We start from the raw sequence: 11935 nt of genomic DNA, 5'->3' as shown, positions 1-11935 counted from the left end.
CGGGCCTCTCTCTAGTTGTGGCACGTGGGTTTTCTCTTCTCCAGTTGTGCCGCGCAGGCTCCAGGACGTGTGGGCTCTGTAGCTGTGGCGCGCGGGCTCTCTAGTTGAGGTGTGCGAGCTCAGTAGTTGTGGCACGCGGGCTTAGTTGCCCCGCAGCACATGGGATCTTAGTTCCCCAACCAGGGATCGAACCTGCGTCCCCTGCATTGCAAGGGAGATTCTTTACCACTGGACCACCAGGGAAGTCCCTTATTTCTCACATTAATCCTCCTATACCTTGCCCCCAACTTGTCCCCATTTTACAGATGAGGAAATTGAGGCACAATTGAGGGTTCAGGGCATCCTCTCCACTGAATGATGCTGGAGATTCATTGGGTACATTCTTCCAGTTGACTCCTGTTCTGCTCCAGAGCCCTAGATGATGAGGTTCCCACATGAGCCCCACCCCACCCCTGCCATGCTCTGTAGCTCAGCTCAGGGGGTTACAGTCATGGGCTCAGCCCCCACCTCCCTGCAGGGCCCCAGCTTGGATGCCTGGGGACACCGTGGGGAGTACCCTGGCTGGCCCCATGCTCCCTGCTGGCCTCCCCTGGCCTCCTCTCCCCGTCACCCCCCACCAAGTGCTTCCTCCAGCCCAGCTTGGTGACGTACGAGCCTGGTGCTCCTAGTCAGTCTCCTATTCTCCTTCTAGGTGCTCAAGAATAAATGAAAGAAATGAATAAGTGAATGAAATGAATGAAGATGCTAAAAGGGGAAAAGGGATATGAAAAGAAAAAAATATAAAGCATTTCTGAGGGCTGGCAGGGAGAGGTTGGGGGAGGGTGGGGTGGGACTTAGTGTTGAAAGGTGTCCCTTTGCCAGCTGCTGCAGTCAGGGAGCCCCTGTGCCCTTTGGTTGTGTGGATCCGATCCTCAGATCCTACTGCCCGTGCCCTGACCCTGAGTCCTGCCCCTCCCCCATGGTGACTTTCCAGATACAGTGGCAGCCACAGGTTCCCAGAACCATCCTAAGCTGACACAGCTAAAGCCGCTCCAGGGGCCAGGGCTGCGGGCGGCACACCCCGGCCAGGCAGCTGCACCACCAGGCAGGAAGTGCTTGGGGCTCTCATCTGCTGCCAGGAATGGCCAGCTCCTGACACAGGGTTGGGAGGGTTTGGGGTCCAGGGCAGAGTCAGGGTTAAGCTAAGATTGGGAGGTCCTGGGACCTGATGTCTCTCAACAGCATCCAGATGCAATGCCGGGAGAGCAACTTTCTTCCCTACACATGTGGGCCTTGACCTGTGTGGGGAGCTGGTCACTCTTGAGAATCTACTAAAAGCTGTAGGTCTCCCACCTCAGAATACACACACAATTCCAGGGGCTCACAGACCCCCTGCAGCCCCTCCATGAACCCCAGATTAAGAGGCCCTGTCCTCCTAAGAAGAGAGTCGCCATATAATCCAGCAATCCCACTCCTGAGCATATATCCAGACAAAACTCTAATGAGAAAAGATACATGCACCCCAGTGTTCACTGGAAACAACCTAAGTGTCCATCAGTAGATGAATGGATAAAGAAAATGTGGGGTGTGTGTATATATATATATACACACACACACACACACACACACACACACATATATATGCAGTGGAATATTACTCAGCCATAAAAAAGAGTGAGATAATGCCATTTTCAGCAACATGGATGGACCTAAGGATTATCATACTAAGTGAAGCAAGTCAGAAAGAGAAAGACAAATACCATACGATATCACATATATGTGGAATCTAAAATATGGCACAAATGAATTTATTTACAAAGCAGAAACAGACTCAGAAAACAAACTTATCATTACCAAAGGGGAAAGGGGGTGGGGGAGGGACAAATTAGGAGTTTGGGATTAGTAGATACAAACTACTATGTATAAAATAGATAGACAACAAGGTCCCCTAGCACAGGGGACTACATTCAATATCCTGTGATAAACCAAAATGGAAAAGAATATGAAAAATAATGTATATATATGTATAACTGAATCACTTTGCTGTACACCAGAAACTAACACAACACTGTAAATCAACCATACTTCAATTAAAAAAAAATTTTTTTTAAAAAAGAGTCCCTGTCCTGGATTGTGGGTAATGTGTGGGCAATACTGTCCAATTCACCTCCAGCTCACAGCAAAACATCTGGCATGCAGTAGATGCTTAATATGTGCTTATTTCCACAAACCAACAGATATGGACTTGGATGAGGGAAGGAAGGGGCAGCTGCAGCTGGGCCGTGCAGGGGCTCAGAGAGTCAGAGTCAGGGGAAGGGAACGGAGGGTGAGGCAGAGTGTCACTCGGCTGCTTACAGCCCCCATGGCTCCCCACTGCCCTCAGAGCAAGTGCACAGGGTCTGTGGGGCCCGGCGTGGTCCTGCCCCCATCGCCCACGCCACTTCAGCTCACAGTCACAGCTGCCGCTTCAGGTCTAGGAAGCTCTGCCCAAACACTGATTCTAACACCTACTGAGCATCTATTGCATGTCACACTGTTCTAGACACTAGTGACACAACAATGAACAAAACGGGCCCTGTCCTTGTGGGGCTGACGGTAGCTCTTGCTTCCAGACTTCTCCACATGCCCTTGTTCTTAAGCTGCACAATCCAGCATGGGCATCATGTCCTCTGAGAAGCCTTCCCTGATCCTGCCAGTGTCAGGGCCCTGGGATCAGGGTACAAATCCCATCTTATCAAATAGTCCTCTCCTAGTCTGTCTCCTGCCCTGGGCTGGGAGTCCATAGAGACAGAAGCTTTGTCTTACTTGCTGGGCATCCTTGGACTCTAGTGCAGTGCCTGGCAAATAGCTATGCATGGAATAAAGGTATGGATGGATGGATGGATAGATGGATGGAATTTGTTGGGGCTAGGGGTACCAACAAGGAAGTGGGAGGGAAATGGGAGACGGGGCTGAGGTAGGCCTGGGAATATCCCTGGGGAGTGCAGAGGGTGTGTGGAGGATGCAGGGCCAGGTTCCCTCCTCCTGGTTCCCGTGTGAAGCCTGATTTCCTTGGACAACAATGGCCACAGGTGTGGGAAGAAGGAGGGTCACCGGAGGGGTGACGGAGAATAGGCTTTGTTTCCTGGTGTAGGGTTTCCAGTTGCTCCCACCTCACCCTGAGGCTCTGGTCAGAGGCACCATTCCCTAAAGTGACTCAAGCCCAGCCAGGTGGGGAGGGCTGCAGGTGAGGTGTACGATAAGATCACCTGCATCAGGCCCCTGGGGGAGGGGGACACTGAGCTCTTACCGCCCTGGGTTATGAGCTCTCTGTCACCAGGTCCAGCAGGAGCGGAGACATTGCCCTCCTGTGCTCAGACCCCAAGACAAGCTCAGAGAGAATCAGGGGTCTGCCTGAGGTCCCACAGCTGTCAGGGCTTGATTCCTGGCCTCTGCTGTCTTCATTCTCGGGCAAGGCCTGCCTGGCTCTGCCAAGCCAAGGAGGGGGCTTCTCTGGGGATTCTCCCTCCTGATGGAGGGGGCAAGCCAGCTCTGCCTCTGTGGGTCCCACCCTGGTCAGAGATGAGCAGAGGCCTGGCCCAGCTGCCCATCCATGGGGCACCAGTGGGCAGTGGGAACAGGATGGAGTGTTGGTGGGAGGGGGGATGCATCACCTCCCCACTGTCCCAACCCTGTGACTGCCTCCCCGCCTCCTCACCACCAAGGCTGCCCCTCTTCTTTGGCTCCTTTGGCTCTCCTGGAGGAGGAGAAAGGAGAGGGGGAGGAATAGAGGCTGAGGACAGGTCCTGCCCTCCGGTGTGTGGGACGAGGGTTCTGGGGAGTGCCTCCACTCCCCAGAACTACGGATCTCAAAGCTGGAAGGAAGGAGCCTCCAGCTGAACTAGTCTCATGATTCATTTTACAGAGATGAAGCAGAGGCCCAGAGAGGGAAGGGACTTGCTCAAGGTCCCATAGCCCGATAACTGCTGAGCTTATGGAGTGTTTCCTCAGTACAAGAAACTCTTCCATGCACTTTACACAAATTAACTCAATCCTTCCAGCAACTCTATGAGGCAGGTGCACTATTATAATCCCTATTTCACAGATGGAGAAACCGAGGCACAGATGGGCACATGAGGCACAGAGAGGTTAAGGAAGTTGCCCAAGGTCACACAGCTTGTGAGTGGCAGAGTTGACCTGCATGACCAGGCAGCCTGGCTTCAGGGTCTCATGCACAGCCCCATGCTTTGTTGCCTCTTGCTATAGTTACTAAGTAGGGGTCTCGGTCCCTCCTTGGCTTTGCCTGCTGTGGGGCTTCAATTCAGTCTCTCATGGTCTCTGTGCCTATAGCTAATAAATACAATAATATCACTTTTTGCATTTGTTGAACCCCTTCTATGGTATAGGCACTGTGAACAAATGCCTTTTCTACATAATGTCATTTAATTCTCATAATAACCCTATGGGGTAGGTATCATACTTCCACTTGCAGATGAGAAAACTGAGGCCCAGAGAGGTTGATTAACTTGCCCAGGGACACATATCTAGTAAGAAACAGCCAGGATGCGAAGCCAGCCAAGCCCAGACTCTGATCACAGCTCCGTCTGGCCTGTACATGGGCTGGGATATTCAAGGGGTCACAGAGTCAGTCGGTCCCAGCAAGGTCGTTCTGTCCAGCCCCACCCTTCACCGTAGTGGACAGCTTGCCACGTGCACCTTTCACTGGGCTCAGTAGCTTGGTGGCCCCCAGAAGCTGCCCTACCCCCAAATGATGACCCTTGCCCCCTTCGGTCATCTGACGCTGCTCCTGCGTCATGCCGGGGAAGCCAGGATCCCCGCGCCCAGTCTGGGACGCAGTTGGCAGCAGCTGCAGGAAGCGGACCCACCCAGCATCTCGGGTATCACTCATAAACCTTCACCCTGCCGTCAGGGCTCAACCCCTCCCTCACGTGCTCCCCCCCACCCCCATGCTCATTCACCACTTCTTGTTCAGCCACAGCTGTGTGCCCAGCGGAGCGCCCTGCCCTCAGGTTGCTTATGGTCTGGCTGATGAGCCAAGGCCAGCTGCCCGGTGTGAACAGGACAGGGCAGACAGGAAGGACTCCAGGGCAGGAGGAGGGGGCTGGGAGGGCATCATGGCAGAGGCGGCCGGGAGCCGGGCCTCGAGGGACCAGCTAGGACTTGGAGAGGCAGGAGGAGGGGAGGAATGTGCTGAGCTTTCTGAGGTGGCCCTGTGCTCGGCTCTCTCGCGTGAGCCGATACATGAGCGGGCGGGGGGACAGACAACCTACGTGACCTCAGGTGAGTCACCCCACCTCCCTGGGCCTCTTAGGCTGAGGTAAGGATTAGTCTCGCTGACACATGTGGGGTGGGAAGTACTGTGTGTACATGTGTATGTGGGGGTGGATCACCCACTGGGTCCTCATGACAATCCTGTGCAGGGTCCTATTCTAAACTGAAGTGACCTGCCCAGAGCTGGGCAGTAGCAGAGCTGTTTAGAGCAAGGGTCTGCCTAACCAGGCATCCTAGAGCATTTGAGGCAGGAGTGGGTGGGAAGCCTGGGGGCTGGAGGGGCGCAGAGGCTGGAGACCCTCTCTTTGTACCCCTCAAGGTGGGCAGGCCAAGGGCCTGGGCCAGGGGGCTCAAGACCTGGCTCTAGCCCCAGTTCTGCCTGACTTGCTGTGCCAACTCCACAAAGTTCCTTTCCCTCTTTGGGCCTCAGCCTGGTCTTCTGAACGCCGAGAGGCTGGATTAGACAGTCAGTCACTAGGTCCCTGTGGGCCCTCCTAGTACCTGCCCACAAGCCCCCCTCACTGTGGGAGGGACCCACATGCCCCTTGCTGAGTTTACTCTCCATTGCTGTCCTCAACAGCACTCACATTGACCGGGCAGGCTCTTCACACATGCTGTCTCATTTCATCTCCACGTACCCTTGAGAGGAAGCTCTCGTTTCCTGCTTACAGATGAAGAAACTGAGACCCAGAGGAGGCAAGTGGGCAGCCAAGACCCCACAGAGGGGAGGTGAGCAGGCAGAATCAGGAACCCAGATCTCCATGCCCCTGTCTCTCCTCCTAGGGCGGGCAGTCACCTGGCCCAGAAAAGACCACCACTGGCTTGTCCTCCAGCCACCAGACCTGCGGAAGGAGGTTCCAGGACAGGTGTCTTCACTCGCCTGCCTGGTGGCCGTGCACCACCTGGGGCCATCTTTCTGTGGTTCAGCCTTTCTAGATGCAGGGGCTGGTGGCGTGCATCAAGGCGAACCCTCTGGGACCAGGTGGACAAGAAGAGTAATGATGAGCCCAGGCACAGACCCTCACGGTTCCCAGCACTTTACACATTTTAACATTAGCGTTGTATATTGACCCTATAAGGTGGGCACTACGACTATCAACCCCATTTTACAGATAAGGAAACTGAGGCAGAGGAGAGGTCACATTACCTCCCAGTAACACAGCCAGCAAGCAGAATGAGGACTGAACCCTGGCAGCTTGGCCAGAGAACTACTGTGCTCTATCCCTCCCAACACACATGAAACAAAAGAAAACAATAGCACACAGGCAATCTGTAATTAAGAATTTCACTGTACAAGACAGACTCTCTGTGCCAGATGGAAGCTGAGCAGGGAGGAGATCAAAGTTTCAGAGAAGAAAGCCTGAGCCTTGGTGACCAAGGTGTTGGGAGAGGTGCATCAGGCTTGAGGCACAGGTCTCCCGGTACAGGTATTTGATCCATTCGAGATACTGGGGCTGAGCCCCATAGGGCCAGGCACTTTACCCAGCCCACCTCCCTCCCCCCACACCAACCCTGCCCATCCCATTGCACAGACAGGAAAAATGAGGCCCGAGCTCTGTCCAGCAAGGCCCTCTGAGAAGGGTGGGCGCTCTCGAGCTGAAGGGAGGAGTTCCTGGGGGGCCAGGAGGAGGGACATGGACCCTGCTTACCTGGCCTGGGACCTTAGCTCTCCAAACTTCCAGTCCCTGCTCACCCAGGGAAGGATCACCCCTCCTCCGCCCCCCAACAGTAGGGGGTAGCAGATGAGAGGCCAGCAGGCTGCCCTTCACCTGAGGCCTCCCGAAGCATTCTTCAGCCTCTACAGCCAGCCCAGGAAAGGGGCCACTTCACAGATGGAGAAACTAGCTCAGAGAGATTCAGTGACTTGCCCAAGGTCACAGAGCGGATTGGAAGTGGGTCTCTCTTGAGAAGGGGGAGGAAGAGCAGAGAACAGAGAGGAGAGGAGAGAAGAAGGAGGGTTAGGAAGAGAAAGGGGAGGGGGCGGTCTCAGGGGTCCTGAGGCCTGTTCTCACAGCTCCCTGCCCTGGCCTCAGTCTCCCAGGTTGGCTTTCCCTTCACCTTTTCAGAAAGGGCAGACCACAGCCCTGGCCCTGAGCGGCTGCCCCTCACCCCTGGCCCCAGGCACGAGGCATCCTGCTGGTGAGGGCTCCAGTGGGGTGGGGTTTCCTGGGAAGGGCCGGGAAGGGCTGTTTGTTCCTGGGCAGCCCAGGTTTGGGTATGGATTTATGGTACCATCTGGAAGATGTGGCACGGGCGGGCCTAGCTGGCACAGGCCCAGGGCGGGGAAGGGGGCACCAGGGCACAGTGAAAAGCTGCCCCCCAGCTGTTACCTGGCCCCAAAAGGGCAGGGGCCTCAGGTGGGCATGAGCCAAGTACAGTCTGACGAAGACCTTGTGAAGCAGGAACTAGCCCCATTTCATGGGTGGGGACGCCGAGGCCCAGATCAGTGAACTGACCCAAATCACACCTGGCCAGGTATAAGTGACATGAAGCCCATGTCCTACTCGTCTACCTGCCTCTCAGCACTGCCACAGGGGCGCTGGGCACCAAGGGCAGGCCTGGAACCAGATGCCCTGAAACTTTGGGCAAGGGCCTCTACCTCCTTAGCGTTCCGTTTTCTGTACTGTTAAATGGGGACACAGTACATCTTCTGGGCCAATTGATGGGAGAAACAGGTAAGACAGTATTTGTGAATACTGTCAGAAGCTGAGAGAGTATTTGTGCACAAGGGCAGTAGTCCCAGGGAGGGATGTGGGGGTGTTTCTACCATGAGTGTTTGTAGTCAATGACCCCACAGGGTAAAGTCCTACCCCGGCATCCAAGACCCTTGACCGCAGGAGGCAGCTCTGGCCCTCCCCCCTTGGCCATTGCCCCTTTTCCTCTAGGGAGTTTGAGCAAGTCCATCTCCTCTCTGAGCCTCAGTGTTCTCATGTGTTAGGTGGCAGCGGGTGGGGGCAGACAACATTCTCTGTAGGGGGTTCATGGAGGCTCCAGGGAGCCCCTGTGGGAGAAAAGGCATCATATACATATATGGTATTGTTAATAACAGCATCACCCCTTAAGCAGAATCAGTCCTTAGCTCCTCACTGAGAAGTTCACTTGATCTTCCTAAGGGCCTCAGAAATGTTATGGTGAGAGACAAGGTCTGGGACAGCAGGACTTGCAGGAAGGGACGACTTGAGGAACCAGCCGGTTCTCTTTCCTCCCCCAGCACGCTGAGGCCACTTTCTCTAAGGAGAAGAGTGCTCAGGGCACAGTGTCTCTGCCCCCAGTGGTGAAAGCCACTTCTCTCCCACGGCCAGTAGGGGTAGGGCTGGCTCCCCTCCAAGCTGAGTGGGCTGCCAGGAGGTCTGCCTGGCATGTGAGGGTCTGGGGGAAAGGAGGCCCTGCCTCCTTCATCAGGCCTCCGGGAGTCCATTCAACCACACACCTGGGACCCGGTCTGTGAGGGAGGACCACTCAGGGTGACCCACAGGAACCACAGTCTTGGACCTTCGGCATTTGCTAGGTGTCTGGATCCACCAGCTTTTCTGAACAGCTTCAGCACTGATGCAGGACCTCCGACACACACTCCCCTGTGATTTTTTTGGTCTCTTCTCCAGGCTTGGGCCAGCGTCTGGGCTGAGACCTCCAGCACCTGACACCTGCCCTGGGGCATTCCATGTGGAGCTGTGTTCATCCCCTGCCCCTCAGGAGTCTACAGCCTTTGGAATCTGGGCCACTTTCCTGAGGGCTACATTCAACACACACTTATTAAGTGCTGGCTGTGTGCCTGGTGCTCCCTGACCACCTGGTTAATCTCTATCCACCATCTTTCCCTGATTCATCTTCTCGGTACTTAGGGCAGCCTGAACCGATCTTCTTTAGGTTTTGGTCTGTATGATGACTGTCTCCCCATCACAATGTCAGCTCCTTGGAGGCAGGGACTGGCCTGGCTTGTCCACTGCTGTGTCTCCAGCTCTGACCTCTGCTGAGTAGGGGAGTGGGGAGGCCCTGCCCCTCCCCTACGACGGACACCATAGGCTGGTATTCTGCATTCTTACAATTAACTCCACCCTCCCCCTTTCACTTGAGTAACCCTGGGGGGTTTCTGTCACGGTAACCCCAGTACGTTCAGAAAATGTGCTGTGTGCTCCTTACCAGGGAATAGATGACTGGGGGTGAGGGTAGAAGGCTTCACAGGTAGAGGGAACAGTGTGAGTTTTTTTAAGGCACAGAGATGGAAAAATACAGGGTATATATAGGGAAGAGAGTGCTAGTTGCCTCCCCAATATCCATTCTCTTCTTTCTTACTAATGGAATCCCAATTATCTTGGATGAAGTCATGCCAGCATTCCCTGGAGACAGAAGGAAGTTAACCAAGTTCTGGCCAGTGGGATATAAATTAAGTTGTTGGGTAGGGATTCCAGGACAGTTCCTTTAAAAGGGGACTGATGCAGTCTTTCCTCCTTTCTGCCTGGAACTGGGATGTGATAGCTGGAGCTGTGGTGGCTACATTGTGACAACAAGGAAGCCTTGAGGATGGAAGTCAGCCCAGTACTTACCTTTGGACTTTACATCTAAGGAGAGGAAAATAAATCCCTATCTTGTTTAAACCACTGTCTTTCAGGACTATGTTACTTATAGCTGATTGCAATTCCTAGATGACTCAACAGGGCCTGTTAATATCTCCTTCTTTGTCTAGATGGTCTTGGGCAACCATTTCCCTTAAGGAGGACTTTAAGAAGCTAAGGGGTTGAAGGGAAGGGGAACAGGGCCTAGATGTGAAGCCAACCCTGGGAGGAGGTCAGGGGGTCCCCAGGAGAGAGGTCCTTCAGAGATAAGCCAGGCCTGGAGTGTCCAGGGAAGGTGGAGTCTGAAGGGATCCTAGACTCATCCACTGTTCCCCTCAACAGTAAATATGCAGATAAACATATGACACCCAAGGCACCTACAAATCCCCAGTAACGCCATCCCATTCTCCGAAAATACACATAGCCAATATTTGAAAATGCTCTAATATCCAGGAACTACATGCCAGGGACTCCTCTACTGCCACCCCTGGCCACTGCATCTAGAGGAATCAGGGCCCTGGACTGAGTCTGTGGCCAGCCCTGGAGTGAGGGTGGCCAGGCCAGAGGCACTGCTGTGGAACTCTGCCAGGCCCCGTGACCATAACTTGGGTGACCACAGATGCTCCTCCACTGGTTAGGGCAGGTCCTTGAGGACAAGAGTGCTCGGGTAGACAGGAAAGCTCATTATCTTCCTCTCTTCCCAGAGAGGAAGAGTGAATCCACCTAAGTCACACAGCACGAGTCGGGGAGGGGAGCAGATGGCCAGAGTCTGCAATTCACATAACCCACAATTGGCATCTAAACACAATGAGTGCTGTCTTTTTGCTTTGCTTGGCCATTCTCTTTGCCTGGAATGCTCTTCCAGGTAACCACAACGATCACTCCCTCAGCTGCTTTACATCCATCTTCAAACATCACCTTCTCAGTGGGGACTGCCCTGACCTACTTAAAGTTGCACTCCCCCTTCTCTGCCCTATCCTCTTGTGTTTCTCCCTTTTCGTTACCCAAAATACCATATATTTCACTGTATGTCAGCTCCATGATGCGGGGATATTTTGTGTCTGTTTCACTGCTGCATCCTCAGCACCTAGGACAGGGCCGGGCACAAGGTAGGTAAGTGCTCACTATGTATCTATTAACAAAATGAATGTCAAGCTTTGCCGAGAGTGCTTCTGCTGATGGAGGGCATGAAGAAAATGCCTTGAATGGCTTCTTCTAGTGCAGAAGTGTCCTCAAATGCGTCCCCTGCCCCATGGATACACCGTGCCCCAGGGCAGGAGCTGCAGCCCTTGAGCTCACCGATCCTTCGATCCTTCGTGAGCCAAGTCATGCCCTTTTAAGGGCAGATCGAAAACAAAGCTTAAATTGTCTCTGCTGCTTTCCACATGGAAAAAACAAGACAGGCCCTTCCACCCCTTTTGTGATCATGGCCCTCTATTAGTGGAGGGTGTGCACGTGGATAAGAACGGCTATCTAAGTGGTGTGGTAGTCTAGAGTCAGAGAGCCTGCAGCTTGGCCACTGCTTAGTATGTGACCATGGGTCTGAGCCTCAGTTTTCTCATCTCTTAAATGGGAATAACAATGGCGCTTGCCTTAACAGGGCACTGGCTCCTCTTGTGTGGGCTGTTGATGGACAAGGCCTGCTGGGGCAGTGGACATGTTCTAGATCTTGACCTGGATGATGGTTATGCATCATGTGTTTAAGAAAGAGTTCATCGGGCTTCCCTGGTGGTGCAGTGGTTAAGAACCCGCCTGCCAACGCAGGGGACACGGGTTCGAGCCCTGGTCCAGGAAGATCCCACATGCCGCGGAGCAACTAAGCCCGTGCGCCACAACTACTGAGCCTACGCTCTAGGGCTTGTGAGCCACAACTACTGAGCCTGCGTGCCACAACTACTGAAGCCCGAGTGCCTAGAGCCCATGCTCCGCAACGAGAAGCCACTGCAATGAGAAGCCCGCACACCGCAACAAAGAGCAGCCCCCACTCGACGCAACTAAAGAAAGCCCGCGTGCAGCAACGAAGACCCAACGCAGCCAAAAATAAATAAACAAAAAAATACATAAATAAATACATTTATTTTAAAAAAAGAGTTCATCAAGCAAACCCGTTAAGTTTTGTGTTCCTTACTGTG

The sequence above is a fragment of the Stenella coeruleoalba genome (assembly GCF_951394435.1).
Source record: "Stenella coeruleoalba genome assembly, chromosome: 10".
NCBI classification, from domain to species: domain Eukaryota; kingdom Metazoa; phylum Chordata; class Mammalia; order Artiodactyla; family Delphinidae; genus Stenella; species Stenella coeruleoalba.
This window is presented reverse-complemented; position numbering follows the sequence as displayed.